General features: G+C 35.8%; 1 protein-coding gene across 1 annotated transcript in view; it reads right to left on the bottom strand.

Annotated features, from left to right (window-relative positions):
• Nucleotides 1–18,169, bottom strand: part of LOC126925029 (uncharacterized) — a 93,945-nt gene that overhangs the window by 53,374 nt on the left and 22,402 nt on the right. The window lies entirely within an intron of this gene.

Below are 18,169 nucleotides of genomic sequence, written 5' to 3'. Positions count from 1 at the left end.
GTGGTTCGGAAAAGGATGGGACATTTATTATACGAAACTCATTGTTTTATCTAGCGCGTAAGGACACAATTATTTAAAAAGCATTGAAATAATGGAATTTTTAAAGTATAAAAGTTTTCGTTTCTAAGTTCGTTGTATGCTTAAAAGAAAAAAATGTAAAAAAGCATGGGGAAACGAAATCGAAGACAATGAAACTTTTTCCAAAAGGACAGAGCTATTTCTCGATTCACTGATCAAACGGTATAACTACGGTAAAACAAATCGAAATATACAAAGTTGTTTTACGATTAAACATTAAAAAAGACGAAAAAAACAAATTTGAGGGGATCTTTTTGCTGCACGTGTTGAAAACACATCGACGCAAGACAACCAGAATGTTGCACCGCATCGGCAACGTATTGTGTGAACTAACACACACTGCCATACGATCTCGAGTGCTATAGATCGCTCAGATCTGCCGTGAAGCATACGTAAAACGCGGTCATGGAATATTGCACGCACGTACGCACGTTCCTCGTGCGTACGCCTGTAATATGCGCGCACTACCACGTTTCGTCAGCCGATTTAATCATTAATTTAACAACGAACGTACCGGTGGATTCTGTCGAACAATCGGCAGGACGGTGTAAAAGTACACGGTAAATAATGCGCGTCAGAGAACCGAACCATGTTTCACGGATGCTTCCATTTTGATTTAACGTCCACTCATGACCGCTCACTCGCTTGACCGGCTCATCGATGTTATCGTCGTTTGAATGTTTGGCACATTTTAGTTTTTAACGTGCAGTTTAATTTATTTTCTTCATGTATTGATATGGTATGTATATTAAGATTTTTTAAATATTTGTTTGTCTATTTACGTTATTTTTTGCCTTGATTCTATTCATACGTATAACACGTACACGTATCACGTATCACATAAAACAGTGTCACAGGTAGCATACAGTCTGATTTTTTAATCCTAATATTTTGTAATCTATTTATATATATATTTTTTTCGTTTTAATTGTGCTCATATTTACGTTCGTGTTCACAAATGTTAAGATACTTGTTGTTATTAATCGGTTAGATTTATTAACTTAAGATCAGGAGAAATATATTTCTATTATCAATAATTGAATTAAAGAATTGTTTACAAGGGTGTAAGAAGGTTCAATTCATGGATAATCATTGTGGCGATTATTTATAGCACAAAGATAAATTCAAATTATAAATACTTCAAAAAATATCGATACTCGAATATACTTTTAATTGACACTTTAAAATTCCGCTACCTTCCAGAAAAATATAACAACCACCCTTCAAAACTTCCTAACCATTCCACGCTACTCGAAACAACTGGAAACAATGCAGAGACCATTACACAGTTTTATCGTCCCAACGTTTTCGAATCTTCGGAAGAATAAAAAAAAAAGTCAAAAGCGACACGATAACGTTAACTGCACGCTCGACAAAGAAATTCGAAAAATTCTCCACAGTTACACGGTTTCCCGTATACACTTTAAACAAAATGAAAGTTTCGCGTGATGTGTGTATTTCCACGAGAACTCCTATCGTCAAACCAACTCTGATATCGGAAAAAAGCTGGAAATTGCAGAGTCCCGCTGGGAACCATGTGAAAGTAATTCGATGTTGCTTCATGTTGCACGTGTAATGGCTACAGCACCACCTACGCTCGTCCGCCATTAATTACGCATATTTGCAAGTTATGTGTAGCCTGGTGTTCCTCCATTCGTTGAAGTCTATGAAAGTAAATGAATATCAATGTTTGGTTAAGAGTGTGAAACCAACCGACGAACCGAGATGCTTCTGGTGTATATTCAGGGGACCCAGGTGATTCCAAGTTCTCGTTCGTTCCAGTAGGATTATCGGTCATGTTGGATGAGAACGAATGTTATACGTGGTAATGAACGGTAATTGTGCTGAAGTCGCTGCTTCTAACTCGTTCCTTCGCTGAACAAGAATTTAGTAATCGGATGAAAGAATCGTGGAGACATCTGGGTGTTGGAAGTAGGTCCTGTGATTTATAAGTAGAATAGCCGATGACCGATTGGTATGGCGAGTCGTTTAAGCGGATATCGACGATAAAAGTCATCGAAAGTATTGCATACATACCAGAAATTCCAATAAAGAAATCATCGAAAATTCTAAAACATCAAGAAATGTAGAATCGAAAATATATATAGCTAAAATATGGAACATGGAAAGCATCAAATTTCAAGAGCACTGAAAATACCAAATTATTAATACCAGAATGATAAAAAATACCAAATATCTAAAGTATCGAACACTGAAACCATTTACATTATTCATATATAATTCTAAAGTTTTAAAAACACAGATCACATAGTCCAACAAAAAATTCTACAAATCTAGAAATTCAAACAACACCAGCAATAATCAAAAACCGTCTAAACGCAGCAACCCACAAAAATGCTAAAAATCTAAAATTTAAAAAATACAGATCCAACACAAACCAAAAGCCACCCCCGATTCTAGAAATATCGAAAAAGCTAAAATATACCATACACTAAGTGCATACCAGTATACAAATACCGATGCAAACTTACACGTGGAACTATTTTACATATTCATATCATGCACCAAGAGATAAAAGAACGCATGCGAATAGATTCAGGTTCAACAGCCTATCACGGCTCGCTTCTCTGGTACACAGACTATTACCATAAAATCTTCAATCTATCGTTAAAATAAGAGCGTCGGTGTCACCAGCAAAGGTTGTATGTAGCGATCTCGATTAGCGAAGCGGCGCTAACGCGTCACCTGCGCTTCGTCAATCTCATTACTCGCGTACCGTCGGTCACAACCTTTCTAACCAAGTAAAAATCAAGAGAAAAGAATGTAGAGAAGAAAATCGTCCGAGGCATGAAATTCCAATCATCCTCTCTATCTCTTCCACGATCTTCAGGACCATCGAAGCTGACACGATACGCTGTTCATCGTCAAACGTACGTGCACGATGCATACGATCTTATGTACATGTATATACCTATGTATGTACGGTAATCTACACACCCGCTCAAAACCCTTGTGTTATTTTTTTTTTTAACAAGACTTCAATATCAGGTATAAACTATAAATTTTAAATTGTATAGTTTTTATATGGTTTTTAGTGGAACTGTCGATATAGCAAGGTAGGGTTATTTTTGAGTAATCTGTGCCTAAAATTCGATTTTGAACTTTGCGCAGAATATTAAACTTATCATATATTACGAGTAGACAGCAAATTTTTATAATATGCATATAATATACAGATACGTGTAAACTATCCAAGGCAGAATCGTTATAATCCTTAAGAAGTACAACAAATCTGCATTCAAATATTCCTCTAGTCGTGTTCACGAAAATATAAAATTGCATAAAAATCCACAGTCTAATTATGAGACATCATTAATCTGAACTAATCATCGCATCTTGCTGGCTGTCTAAACTCATTAACAGGGATATAAACTCAATCTATACTCGAACCATTTCACCTCGTCGTGAGGTACCATACACACTGAATCCTAAAGATATTCTCGATTCATACACGCGTCGATGGTTCTGATCGATTGTCCAGCTCGTGCAGTAGCGCTTCCCTGGACCAGCCACATTGCCGACAAGAGTAGACAACTCGAGACTGAGAGATAGATAGATAGATAGATAGATAGATAGAGAAAGAGAGAAAGAGAGAGCGGGAAACGAGAGGAGAGAGGAGATCGACAGATGAGAGTGGCCCTCGAACGTTTGCGGACCGGCTGGCTTCCTCTCTCGTTTTCCTATTGTTTCTGCGGCAGACGTGAAGCACGCGGCCGAATAATAAATTCGAGTTCCCACTCGGCAGACCACTCGCGAGTCCAGCACAGATCCAAGGGACAATGGCGATCAGAGCCACGACGATCAGATCGACCAGAGGAACCTGGCGAGCGACACCAGAACCGCCTCCATTACCTTTTCCCCTCATTGTCAATTACCAGGCCTGGTGCCATTGTTACGCGCCACCGCCAATAAACGGATCTTCCCTTTCGTTCGTTTCTTTTTTTCCCACAGCCCATCTCATTCTACATCATCGTCGTTTCATCTCTGGCTATCTTTTTTTTTCTTTTCTCTCGTTCGATCAGAGAGGCCCATTCGCAGCGTCGCGACCAGGCATATCTCGTTTTATATCGATCCACGGAAGCGTCCCACGTTGAACGATCATCGTGTTTTATTGCGTTCCCCTACAGCCACTGACGATTTATTCGTGTGCCGAGATATCCACGAGAGTGGATTCTTCAAAATGCGAATGGAACTCACGAGATACCGAGATTCGTCGAGATTACGCTTGGTTGGTGAAATTGGAGAAGATGAATTTTTTTGGTACCGTTTAATGGTACTTGGAGTTTGGGAGTATCATAAGCTTTTTATCCATGATTTTATGGCCTGTGTGATCACTGCAGGTCTGTCTTTGTGTGAAGAGTAAAAGGATCGAAGGATTTATCGTAGTTTATTTTATCGTAGAACAATGGTGGGAACGTTTCTTTCATTACGACCTTGAATCGATTGACATTCTATATTATTTTTAATTGTGAAATTATTATTAACATTATTATCAGTTGTAAAATAATTTAATTACGCTGTTTACGACTGAAATATATGCAAATTTCATAGCTTAAGAATTATCGTACGTAACGCAAGTATTAGTATTTATTTTCTACAAAAAGTTAGACCTACTATTTTTTCGCATAGGAAGAAGAAGCACAAGAAATGCACGAAATCTCGACGATAGAGAAATAATTTCATCATCTCTTATCTCTATCTCAACTCAGATTTGCTCAAGCCTAGTTATAAATATACAAGGGAACCTGATAGAATTTTTCAACTACCCTAATATTTCTCGCGATTCAGCAATGAAGATCGTCTTCGACTTTTACAGTAATTTATCGTCGCGATAAGACGCATGATTTCGATACGTTTGATTTGTAGATGCTCGAAAAGCAAATGGATGCCATTGAGAGATTTCGATGGTAGAATCGGAGAGACTATAATAGATTCGAGATAATATTATTATTCGTGATAAAGTCGGATCGAATGAATGTTGCATGGCTTCAAAAGGAACAGAGGGAAATCTTCTTACAGCTGAGAGGTATTGAAAAGTATCGACGAAACTGAACTGCGGCTTCTTGGGTAGTGTCCCAAATATTTCTACAACAGCTTTTCTTTGTCGTAAGACATTGCTTGTTCAAAGTCTTACGTAGGCAAAAAAATAGAGATCAATATCTCCACATTTATCGTTGATCGTATTCAATGATTCTTGCATCGTGGAAAAGATCGAACATCATACGATAACAGTTATTATTAATATAATATTCGTACATGTATTTTCAAGGAAATTTGTAAATTCAGATAAGATTTTCTCGATACTCTAACAAGAAAACTTCTGTTCATACGTTAAAAAACACGAGAAAGATTCAAAATATAAAATTCCGTGTATTCTCCGTATTTCCGGATTTGCGAATGTTGAAACAGGGAAGTGGAAGAGCGGAGAGGGGACTGTTTCGTAGAATGAAAATATGACGGAGGAAACGAATGGAAGAGAAAGTATCTATTATTTCTGATGTTGTATATCGAATTATCGATGACCTGCACAGCTGGCTGCACGCAAATAATAATCGGATCTCTCATTTCCCGCTTTTTCTCTATTGTTTTAGCCCCGTCACGCCTGTACAGACGTAAACACGCGACCAAAGTTCACCGCTTCTACCGTTCCACCGTGTCTGAATAGCGTTTCACGACTTTTTATGGATGCAAACTTTCACGTGTTAACAAACCATCGCGGTTTGGCGTGGTTTTGGCACTTTGGATTAGCAAGGGGATGAAGAATCGGGTTTTTTGTGAGATTTAATTCGTGATTGTGGTTTTTCTGGTTGAATTCATTATATTTGGAGGTATTTAAATTCTATTTTGCAGTCCATTGATCTCTTTATAGATAGGTGTATTGATTAACGTGAGAATTTTTATTTAGTTATGTTTTCATATATACCAAATGAAGAAAGATACCGAATGATTTTGTCTTTTCTAATCCTTTGGTGTATTCTCGGTATTACCAGTACATATTACGATCAAAAAAGATAACTTTATTTCTACCTCTTTTAAGAAAAATAATTACACATACACAGTCATTAAACATTATTAGTGGAAAGATATTTGTATTTTTAATCTTATCTTTCTTATTAAGCTGCGAATAAATGCATACATTTGTTAAAGATATAAAAACGTTCAGAATATACAAAATCGTATAAAATACCGCAAAATCCATTCAAACAATCATTCCATCTTCGTTTGAAATTAATTCATACCCAACTATCCGAATTGAATATTTCTAGAAACAACTCGACATAACATTTCATGAAGAACAAACATCAAATAATATTAGCATACAACAAACCTTATTACTCAAATTTGATATTTATTAAACATAAAAAATCGACATATGCTGCTCGTTTAAATATTCACTATAGCACACATATGGCATGGAAATTAATTGAAACATCAAACAATCGAGCAACAACCGTACATATTTTCTCGTCGTATTTATTCGAACGAATCGAGTCAATCGCGCGAACACGTACCGCGTGGGCAATAGGGAAACATAAACCATGATAAATTATAAATTAGAAGCGGCAATCGACGATAATCGGCTGGACGGATTCAACTCGATCACGTCCGTGCGGCGAACTCCAGATAGACCGATTATTCGACAATCGCCGGGCATTTCAAGCCGATTGCTGAACAGAACAAGCTCGATAAATTGATGTCACGCGGATCGAGGATCTCTGCGACGAGAGTTTCATCGGAATCAGCCGAACAGGCTCTCGGCGGAACGTACGGCACCAGACTTAACGATCATTTTCACATGCCAGTTGCCTCGTCATCAAATTAGTGACACTACAAATATTTGCAATGTTGGGATACTGCCTGTTATCGACACGTGAAACGTACGACATAACAATCGGATTACTGCAGGAAAGATGCAGCTGTATTTAAAAAAAAATTATTGGAATTATGGAAATAAAACGCGAATATTACGAAGATTGTATCTCAAAGAGATTAAAATGAAATACATATGAAAGGATATATAATTCGTGGGAGAAAACAAGATTTTATTCACACATATTATCGTTCATAAGTATAGACACATTTTGGTTGATTTGTAGTGAAAATACGCGAATTTAACTAACATGTACAAATTAATGATGAATAATAATCGTGGACAAAAAATTCCTACACTTTTATGGAATAGATAGATAGAAAATCAATCCAACGTTTTCCAATTATTCTTCGTACAATTCGAGCTATATGATCGAACGTCCAATAATCTCGCGTCAAACGGATCGCTGCATTTCGATTTCGAATCGATATCAGAGGGTTGTTCGACTTCGATTTTTCATTTCTCACTTTTTTTCGGAAGTTTTCGCTTTCTGCGATTCCACCGTTTTTTATTTTCAGACGTATAGGTATATATCTATATATTTTTTGTTGTATTTTCAGTTCCGGAGTGTCGATTGCCTAGGATGATTTTGATGAATCGGCGGTAACTTCCGTTATATACTTCTTTCCGCGATGACGCGTCAGCGCGCGCCAATGTCGCATCAGTTGACAGGTCACGAATTATTTTCGCGACACCCACGCGTGAAGTGCGATTTCTTCGCTCCGATGGAAACGCGACCAAACGCGCGCAATTATTGATGGCAGATTCCATCGTAGGTTTCTCGTCGGACGCATCGCACAGATTTAGACTTTAGTTTCCTACTTACTTGCCCGAAAGGCGATTCGATAACTCTCTGATATGAATTCTTCTGGCACGAGTGTTTTGATTTTTAAACGATTCGATTTTCGTAGATTATCGACGATTCACGAATCGTTCATCTTTGTAGTAGACATTGTTAATTATTTCAAAATAAATTTGTCTGCAATTACTGTTTTATAAAATTTATTGTAATTATCCAATACAATTACGCTGAATCAATTAAATTTCTCAAGGCAACGAGAAAAACATATATCTACTAATTTTCCGCGTTCCTTGCGGCATTGAATAGTTGATACAACTCGATTTCGCATTTCCTCGCGCTTTTTCAATTTTTTGAATTTTTCCACGACAAAATAAGAGCACTTCACATGTAAATTAATAACGCAACACTTTTTTCTTCCGGTTTTCAGTCTGAATTAAAGTTGATTCCATAAAAACAAGCTGAACGGAGAGAGGAATAAAATTAATTCCCGTATTCTGTAATACGAATATCAACTTGATGTTTCGTAATGAATTGTACCATCCTACACGTGTAGCATCGAAATGAAAATTCTACTATTTGCTCGTACTAATACCTTAAATCTTTTTACGTTGCCTCAGAAATAAAGTAAAAAGAAGTAAAAAATAAAGGAAGGAAGGGCTAATTCTCTTGTTACTGATAATATAAATATCTAATAATTGCGATTTGTTTATATTTCTTCAAAAATAAAAGTGAGAAACGTAAGGTAAGAAGGGAGAGACAAAGAAACAAAGGAAAAGATTTGTCTCTAAGTAAAATGATATGAGACGTTTCCAACTTGTTGGTATTGGCATAATCAAGATATTAATTAACAATCATCCATTTCCATTCATTAAGTTGTAGCAACTCGACAATCCAAAACAGCTGCGAACTAGTTTCACTCTCGCAAATAGATGTCGACAGACTTTTATTTCTTGCCATCTTTCTTTCTTTAGAAAAGTTATGCTATTTCTGCCTGAATTAAATTCGCTAATATTCATACATTATAAATCATACAAATGTTTCTACTATTCGAATATTACGAATACTTTACTGCAGCATTTGTATCATTCCCTCGAATAAATATGGCGGAAAGGAAGATCGTTATCGAATAGAGGAGCTACGTCTTTCTTCCTAGATCGGAAGAAGATGATAATAAGCTGTTTACGTTTATCAAAATACGTAGAACGAACTTTTTTTCAGCGAAATTGTTCGAGGATTTTTATTTGTATTTAGAGGAATTTTTATTTTCAACTTATTTAGAGAATCCTTTGTTTCTTATTTCTCAATTCTTACTCACGTGCCGATTTTAATCAGATATATAAGTGGAATCTATGCGGGGAAAATGGTTCTGTTAGAAGATTGCATTCCGCATCTTAAAATATTTTTCCATTTTACTTATTGCCAAGCTTCTATTCACATCTAATTAAAAAATTCTGCTGAGAAATTTCATATGTTTCTCGAGAATGAGCTTCGATGGAAATATTTTTTAAAAAGATTCTCTGCAATACAGAATAAAACAGAAATTAATCAAACATCCGCAATAATTCCTGACATACATTCGAAATAATAATCTCAACAAGATTTCATCAGTAAACAGACAAAAATACATTTTTCCCCTTCATTTTCAAATTTCCGCCCGCAAATATGGAATAAAAAGATTCTGTTGAAAACTCCCACGCACACGCACACATACATATACGTTTTGGAAAATTAATTTTTTTCTAATTCCATTCATTCTAATATAACATGCAAAACATATCTAGTGATGCGTATGGAAGGGTGCCAAAAAACGAAGAAAATATCGTTCGAATTCGCGATTCTCGGGCAGCCATAGCAATGTTTGCGCATTCGCGCGTGAACGTGAATAAATTACGAGGTGGAGAGTTTTCGCGTTGGTATTCCGGGCGCTAACACGAGATACCACGTGAAATACAGCTCATTTACCAAAAATAAACGAACTTTCTAAACAGATAATGAAGTTAGCCGGTCAACTTTGCCGGTTATATTCGAGGTCCGGATCCTAGTTTTCTGTTTGAGGGATTAGCTGGCGCCCTTCAGCATTCGGCCCGCTCCTTAATCTAGATAAACATTTGCAACTTTAAATTTAATCCTTTCAACACGTCGGGTCATCGTTTTCGCGAAAACGAGAAAGCAGTAGGAATTCTTCGTGATGAATATCCTAGAGAAATTAGTATGCATAAGAAAGATCTCTTACAGACTGAAATTGGATGCCGTCATATTGCGTTCTTAAATTGGGCAAGTAGAAATTCAGGAAGAAGAACCGAAGGTCTATCTAGTTGGCTTTCTTCGGTTCGAAACTGCTGAAGAAGATTCTTCCAGCGGAATTAATTTTTGATGTTAATGAAGTGGTTGATTTTATTTGAATTTTAATGCTCCGTTATTTGAGAAGAATCTAGTTTCGAATTCGAAGGCCGAAGAAACTGCTTAAAATAAATTTCTACCCTCAACAACATAAGAAGGCTTACTGAGACCTTTTTAAGTATGTTAAGTATGCATGATTTACCCGGTACCTATAACTAGAATATTTAAGTAGACGATAAAGATAAATATTTTAATTATACAATGATGTTGACATTTGTTATGTTGTATTTTAAATTTTTATAAGCCTATTTCTATAAATATCGTGTTTATAGTTTCTAAGCATCTTATAATTTACAGACAAGATTATGGAAACTTTTTTCTTCATTGCTTTAGTTTCAACAGACTAATTTTAACTAACGGTAATCCCTTAAAAATCGAAGATTGTAAAAGCTTCTAGAAGGGGATAAAGATATTAAACGTGCTTTTTCTTCCAAACATTAACCTTTATATTCTTAAAATTAAAAACCTGCTGAAAGATATTATAAGGACAGGTATCTCGTGCGAATGCGTTAAAGCGGGTAACAAAGTTTTCGCTGTTAGGAGTGGACTGTATATTCCAGATTGGAGGTCAAAATGCATGGTCACCCAAGATTTTCAGCGGACGTGACTGAATGTTCTGTAGGAATATCTGCAGAGTCTGCTTGAATTAAGTGTGAAAGAAGTGTAGAAAAAAGGAAGAAAGATGCAGATGAAATATGCGTGCGCAAGTCAGTTTTTACTCAACCACGAATCTTCCCTTAAAAAATCTTAAAAAAGCAAGGTAAAAATATAAATGAAAATTATTTAGAATAATTATATTCATATAATTACATATATGTATACGTATTTCGATGGCGTGTGCGATTTTCGGAGATTCCAGTAAATTGCTTAGAAAGACACAATTAAAACCTAACGATAAACTTTCGGTCAACCTAATATGCATGCAGCTCCTACAATATCTTGCAAATTGGTGTTCCATCCCTTTTAACCGAAAACTCAAGCTATCTCATCGAATCAATTAGAAAGTCAGAAACTTCGACAAACGAAAGCCTCGTTGAGGATAATCCTCGATTTCCGGTTTAATTATCCTTCTCTCCGTGGGATTACCAAAGAAGCCTTTCTGGATAATTTTAATTTAATACTCAAGCCTACGTTTGAAGAAGGCGAATAAGTTTGAATCCTTTGAATTTTCGGGTGACATCGTGGTTTCTTGAAATTCGTGGCTCGACGTTGCGTGGAGTGGAAAAAAGAGAAATACTACTAGGTTGTTGTAAAGATCGTAGAAATTCGTATCTCGGTGTACCTTTTGATCTGACACCCGCGCCGTTGAAATATTCAAGCGGATCCGAAAAGGATGAGGTTTGCAGGACACTCCTTCTTCGCAAATGTCTCCTGCAACACGGAGATATCAGGCAACTCGTGTTACCCGTTCTGCTTTTGTGCCACTCGGAATATTCCATCGCTGTGTTTCCTGTGATACTTCACCAGGCGTGTCTGATGTTCTCTGATGAGGATTCTATTACCGTGGCGATGTGTTTCCAATAGTTTGGTTCACCGAGAATTTCGGGAATTTCTCGTAAGATCGTATTGATTGGTTTTGATATTTACGTATGTTTATGGTGAATGTTCAAAAATATTGAAAGACACTTGCTGTCTCGTAAAAAACGTAATAGTAGTCGTAGCAAATGATTAAACAATCAAAATTATGCGTTCATGCAAAATATAGATCCAGGCTACGCAGAGAAAATTTGGATAAGCCATTTTTAGGACCATGACGAATAATACATCGAGAATTATATATAGATGCTTACAACCCTTTGATTTAAATTTCATTGAGAGAATTTTGGATAAATTTATCAGGAACATCAATGAAATTCGCAAGATTTAAGTTTCACACGTGGAATTAAAACAGCGATTCAAAAGAGGGACTATCATTTACAGATTCTTGCTATAACATAGAATATTTGGATTTTCTATAACCTACAGTCTAAAATAAAATAATAATTATAGAAATCTTAATAATTTCCAATGATTTCTCAAGCTTATCTTATTTTCTGTAAGTGTTCTAATGTTAGACTAACAAGAGTATATATTCTACCTAGAATTTCGAAATTTCTCAAGTTCTATTGCGTTCAGGCCAGAGATGGCTAAGAGATGGAAGACCAGTGTTATTAAATTCACATTAACCGTTAATAGTACTATAACGTTTCATTCTCGATACATAAAACCAAAATTACAACGACGCGTCTCCGTAAAACAACGTCTTAACGATAGTTTCTATTTAACCACCGTCAAGTCACGAAGAAAGTAACCTCTTCCCTGGCTCCGGAATATCAGACTATCAGAAAAGAGATAAACGCTGCGCCACGGAGCCGCACTGTGCTGCCACACTCGTTAATTATCATTTCGAATTTTTCTCCAAAACGTCTTCCAAAACATAATTTCAATATACACACGTAAACATACAAATATAATTTAACCAAAACTAAAAAAAAGAGGAAGCAAAATCACAAAAAAACAACTAAAACCAAAGCCAAAAAATAGGGAGAAACGAAACATACAGGAAGTGACAGGAATGGGAGTGGATATAAAAATCACGAGTGCCAGATAAGCCAGGAACTCTGTTAGATTTGCTGTGGACTGATCCCACTTCGACAGTGAATCATTTGAAACAAACGAAAAATGTAAAAAAAAAACAGGAAGAGAAAGAGAAAGAGAGAGAGAAAATAGGTAACGACGACAGGGAAAAGCACGCGTAACACGAAACAGACGTAAATCTCGTTCTCCAATATCATTGCGAGAGGTATTACTGTTGGCTGCGCAGAGGCACAGGCAAAGTAAACAGTTATTTAGGAACGCAACAACCGACAGAAAGCGGTTCAACGGTAACCCCCAAAAGACAATCTCCACCGCTTTTGCCCTTTCTCGCCCCTTAAGCTCTCCTACGGACAACAGTTACAAATGCATGTGAACACCGTGCAACCATAATTACATATTTCCTTGCGTCTGACTTTGGAGCAAAACCTCTTCGAGCATCCTTTGAAACGCGCTGCTTCCACCGTGTTGGCTTTCTGTGTTTAAGACACACGCAACAGCGCTTTCGAGTTGGTTGCTGATCAAAGACGACTCTCCTTATCACCGTTAAGACCGGGACTTGGTTTTGATTCTATACAGACCGGTTTAGCAACGAATATTATCGGAATGCAACGGGATTCTCGATGCCTGAATAAGGAATGTTAATGGCGCGAGGCTATTGCAGAGTATTAGGAGGTATTTACAATTCAATGATTTTTAAATTAACATATTTGGAATTGGAAAATTTCAGAATTGAAATATCTGTAACTAGGAAGGCGTTAGAGTCGGAAGAATTTAAAATTGAGATGTATGCTATTGGAATGGTTTAGAATTGGAAGATTTTAGAATGTACTTTTTAGAGTCGAAGTATTCAGAATTGAAGTATTTGGAATTGGAAAATTTTAAAATTGAAATATTTGGAATTAAATAGTTTTAAATTGCAAGTATCAGAATTCCAGTATTTGGAATTGGAAGATTTTTCAAAGTAACGAAGCGATAAATGTCGGTTTGACAGTAGGCGAAAAATATTTAGTAGTGTCTATGATAAATTTTTAAATATACATCCGGAGGAGCTACACATACGTATCGCCAAACAAATCACTGTATAATTATATATATTAAATAAAATTTTCAAAAAAGAATGTACTCCGCATATCCTGAAACTTATCGAAAAAAGTAACGAAAGAAAGAAAAAAAATACAAATATTTGTTATGTACATAAAGTATCTGATCTTTAATTTACAACACAACTGATCCATAAACGAATCAGTGGATGTATAACGTTATTAAAATTTCATAAAGGTCAAATTCTACTCCGAAATAAAACATTCACGATACAGTTTTCAATTGACTGTCAGTCGAAAACAGATCCGCAACTCGCAAAACTGTGCCAGAATCATTTACGATTAGTCACGCGTGGAACGAGCGCGACACGCTGCGCGATTTCGAGGCGCATGCGACAGCGCGACGATAATTTCGCAATCGGCTTATGCGTCGCTATTATGCGAGTCTCATTGTTAATTGTCCAGGGGTCACTGTGCCGTCCGACCAAGTTAATGCCACATGTTTTGTGCAGGTTACACGCAAACGAAAGAGACCGACAGTAGGATGGAAATGCATTGTGCGCGGGTATCGAATCGAATCCGAGCATCGTGACGAGCGTAGTATGCGACCCTATACACTCTCATACATAAATCATCGGGGATTTCACGGATTTTAAATCTCGATTCAATGCTTATCGTGGTGGATTTTTAATAACGTTGTTAAAACGTCACAAATTATACAACGCGTGTCCGCACCAGAAGTTCATTAATTCCTCTGTTTCCAATTCTGCGACATTACATAGTATTCACTTCGTTATATATAGATTTTAATTTGCTTTGTAAATGACAAGTTTGCGAGAAAAACAAGGAAAGACAAAGCTTCGCCTTTTTCTTTTATACACAACATGATGGCCTGTACAGATTTAAAAAATTTACTGTACTTTTCGAATAATGACGAGATAATCAATGTTTTCCAATTTATTGACATAAACTTAACTTTCGTCACAGTTTTTAAACGAATATAAAAAATACAAACCATTCTCAGACTTTTGAGCGCCGGTGTGTCGAGATGACGAATCATATAACGTCATTGCTAAGAAACAGAATATCTCTGATATATTGTTATTTGAAACGAATCGTTTTAGAATGTAATTTTGTTACATCTTATAATTTCTGCATTTTGGTGATAATGGCTAATCCACTTACTAATTTGGTGGTGTATAATCAACTTACTAAGTTGGAAGTATAGTAGATAATTGACTTACCTCAGGCTAACGACATAGGTCGAGCCGGAACGGAATAAAAGGAACCGAGGAGCTCGTTTGTAGACCGAAACCTTTCGCGTTTGATTTGGAATGTAATTGTGATTATGATTTAAACGAGGAATTATATTATAATTGAGTCAATTTCAAACATCGTTAGTTTTAATGGAATCGTATAATACGGATGGTGTGATTGTCAGAGTATGTATGTACGCTGGAAAAGCTTTAGATCAAACAAAAATATTTTATTTTCATGAATGAATGTAAATTTGAAATTTTATTTGAAATAAAGGCACGAAATAATAATTTAATATACGAATCGTTCTAACTACTTTATCATGTTACTCTAGAATTAACATAGAGCTTTTGTTCACATCAAATAAATAATTTTGTATTTTAAATTGAAATGACTAATAATTTGAACTTTAGATATTATATTTTCCATCGTTTGTATTATAATCAATATAACCAAATTATTCTAAAATTTCTATTGTTTTTGAATAATACGTGTCTGAGTTTGTGTATACTGCGGTAAATTTAATATTTCTAATATACTTGATAATATCGACATTATAGAATTTGAGAGATTATTTTAGGAATCTTCTATTACTAAAGTACAAAACTACAAGTAAATAATGTGAGGTGGATTAAACGTGTAGGTTTATTTTATAAAGAAACGAATGGATGAATTCGTAATAGTCTGGTGTATTAAAATCAGTATAAGTACAAGAGATAACGTATTCCAATTATAAACGTTGCTCGCTCAATACTATTATGCCGATCGAAGAAAGAATAACAATACTCTGTTCCAACCTTCTTATGTAACTCTGGCTGAAGATTACAAGAAACAGCAACAACAATCTGTCCCGAATTCGTTTACCTCTAGACCTTGTAAACCAAAACAATCGTTAGTATACAAAGGCATAATAATATGGGTCTCTCCAAGATTCGAATTTTCCGTTGACCTTTTTACGCTCATGTACCGCTACAAATTAAATAATTCGAAAAAATATCATTTGCTTGTTCAAATAAGCCAACAGATAATTATTTCAAAATAAAGTCTAGCTAAAGAGAGAGGTATATCATTTATTTAAATAATCATTTTACAAATATTTCACGAGCTGGAATTTTTGCATTATAAAGTACATATTACATGTATTTTCAAAAATTGAAATTGCCTCAAGTAAAATAATTTTCAAAGATTTGTCCGAAATAAAAATATTTAATTTTAATTATAGTTTGTTTATTAAGTGTACGAACTATATGTAAATTGATTGTGTGACGTAATTAAAACGGAAGTTCTATGTTGTTATAATGAGACTTAATATCGGTAGTGAAGTAATTTCGTACATAATATGTTTTTAGAGGCTCATTAAATTTTCCATTAAACTTTAAACGTTCCTATCAGAAAGAGTTTATACCAGTTTCTAACCTTTGTACCAGTTTATACCATCATCTACAAAATAACAAGAAAGATATTTATTTATGATTAGCAAAACACGATCCAGAAACTTAATTCTTAACTTTATAAAGAAAAAAAAAGAAAAAAAAAATTCGATGGGAAATGACTCAATGAGCGAAACAACGTTGAATTACCAATTTTCCTGCGCTAAAAGACCTATAAAAATACTCTTCCTTGAATGCTTGAAAATTCTTAATTAAAATCCCAAGCTTAATAGCAGTACCTAATCTCACATCTAAATCCCATAATTCCCTTCAAAGGAACAATTACACGTTTTCAACTTTATCATTCTCAAAGAAGCACTCCGCACGAAAGAATACCGGAGTTAAAGCCAGCTTATATAACATACAGTGAAAATCCACCCTAGAGAATTTACGTTTCCATCTTATCAGAGGCATCGGAGCATTGCATCGGGACTCACTAATTAAAAAACAACTGTACTTATCGATTGCTAAAATATCAGATTGAATACGAGACTCGAGAAAGTCCAAATAATCATCATAAAAGTTCCATTTATCTTGTACTACTTTGCCTAGTCCCGTTTCCTCCGAGCGAGTTAACAGCGTTTCTTTGATCTTCGAGCGTTTTGCGAAGACGGCGCCCAAGGCAGCGAAGAAATAGCATTTCGAAATTACTGGCAAATGAAATTGCCGGACTGTTTCGTTACGACGACGGCAGCGTTTTAATCGCGCAGTCTTCGGTGAAAACGCTGCCGTAATGGCAACCCTTGAGAGTGTCTAGCTCTCAGGATGTTACAGATGCTTTCGGTCCACGAACAATTCCAACTAGGACCGAGAGCAATCTTTAAGGAATTTCTTGTCATTGATTTGTTCGAGAAGGTTTTCGGTAATGTATGATGATGCGTTGCAGATAGGAAATTGAAATTTGAACAGAGGACTTTGGATGAAAAGAATGAATTTTATTGCGAAATTTACAGATTTCTTACTATGATACTATAGAGGAGTTTTAAAAACCAGATCACTCTTTGATTTGATGGAAATTTTGGGAAGTTTATTATTAAGATAAAGTAAATTAATCAAGTCAGTTGTTTAGAACTGCAGACACTATGAATCCTTACTGTATCACCAAAGTTCGAACAAAAGTTGAAACAGTAGAACAACCAGAAATCACTGGACTACTTCAAAACTTTACACTTCATTCCCCAAATCACCAAATAAATTCATTCTACTTCTATCTACCACTAAAGTTTCATCTAAATTCCTTCATCGCCAGCAACTCTCCATCAGCTCACGAACTATCCTTAAAACGATAGAAATCTACAACAATAGTATAAGAATTATTTGTATCGAATAAGCGAGTCTACAATTTCAAGTTAAGAATCAACGAGACGAACACCTTGACTCCTTCGAATTAATAGCCCGCGTGAAATTGAATTTTCCAGCAGACAGTGGCATTATCTTTGTGGTAATTCAAACAGAGTAGAAATCCGCTAAGTCGGCGAAACCGCCCCGGGATAACAGCAGCAACTATTCGTCTTATTACCGTATCCCAGCCCCGCCCGTTTTCTCTTTATTCGTACATGTTTACGTATGAAAATGATGCGACCCAAGTAGACGCAAGGACTCTCTCCGTCTCGATGTTCCTCTGGGTTACTCGTGTTTCCTGTCGAGAATTTCCATCTCTGTTCCTCTATCTGAGTTTCTGTCCGCCTCTCTC

The sequence above is a fragment of the Bombus affinis genome, chromosome 15 (genome assembly GCF_024516045.1).
Source record: "Bombus affinis isolate iyBomAffi1 chromosome 15, iyBomAffi1.2, whole genome shotgun sequence".
In the NCBI taxonomy this organism is placed as follows: Eukaryota; Metazoa; Arthropoda; class Insecta; order Hymenoptera; family Apidae; genus Bombus; species Bombus affinis.
Note: the sequence above shows the minus strand (reverse complement) of the source record. Positions and strands in the feature narration are given on the sequence as shown.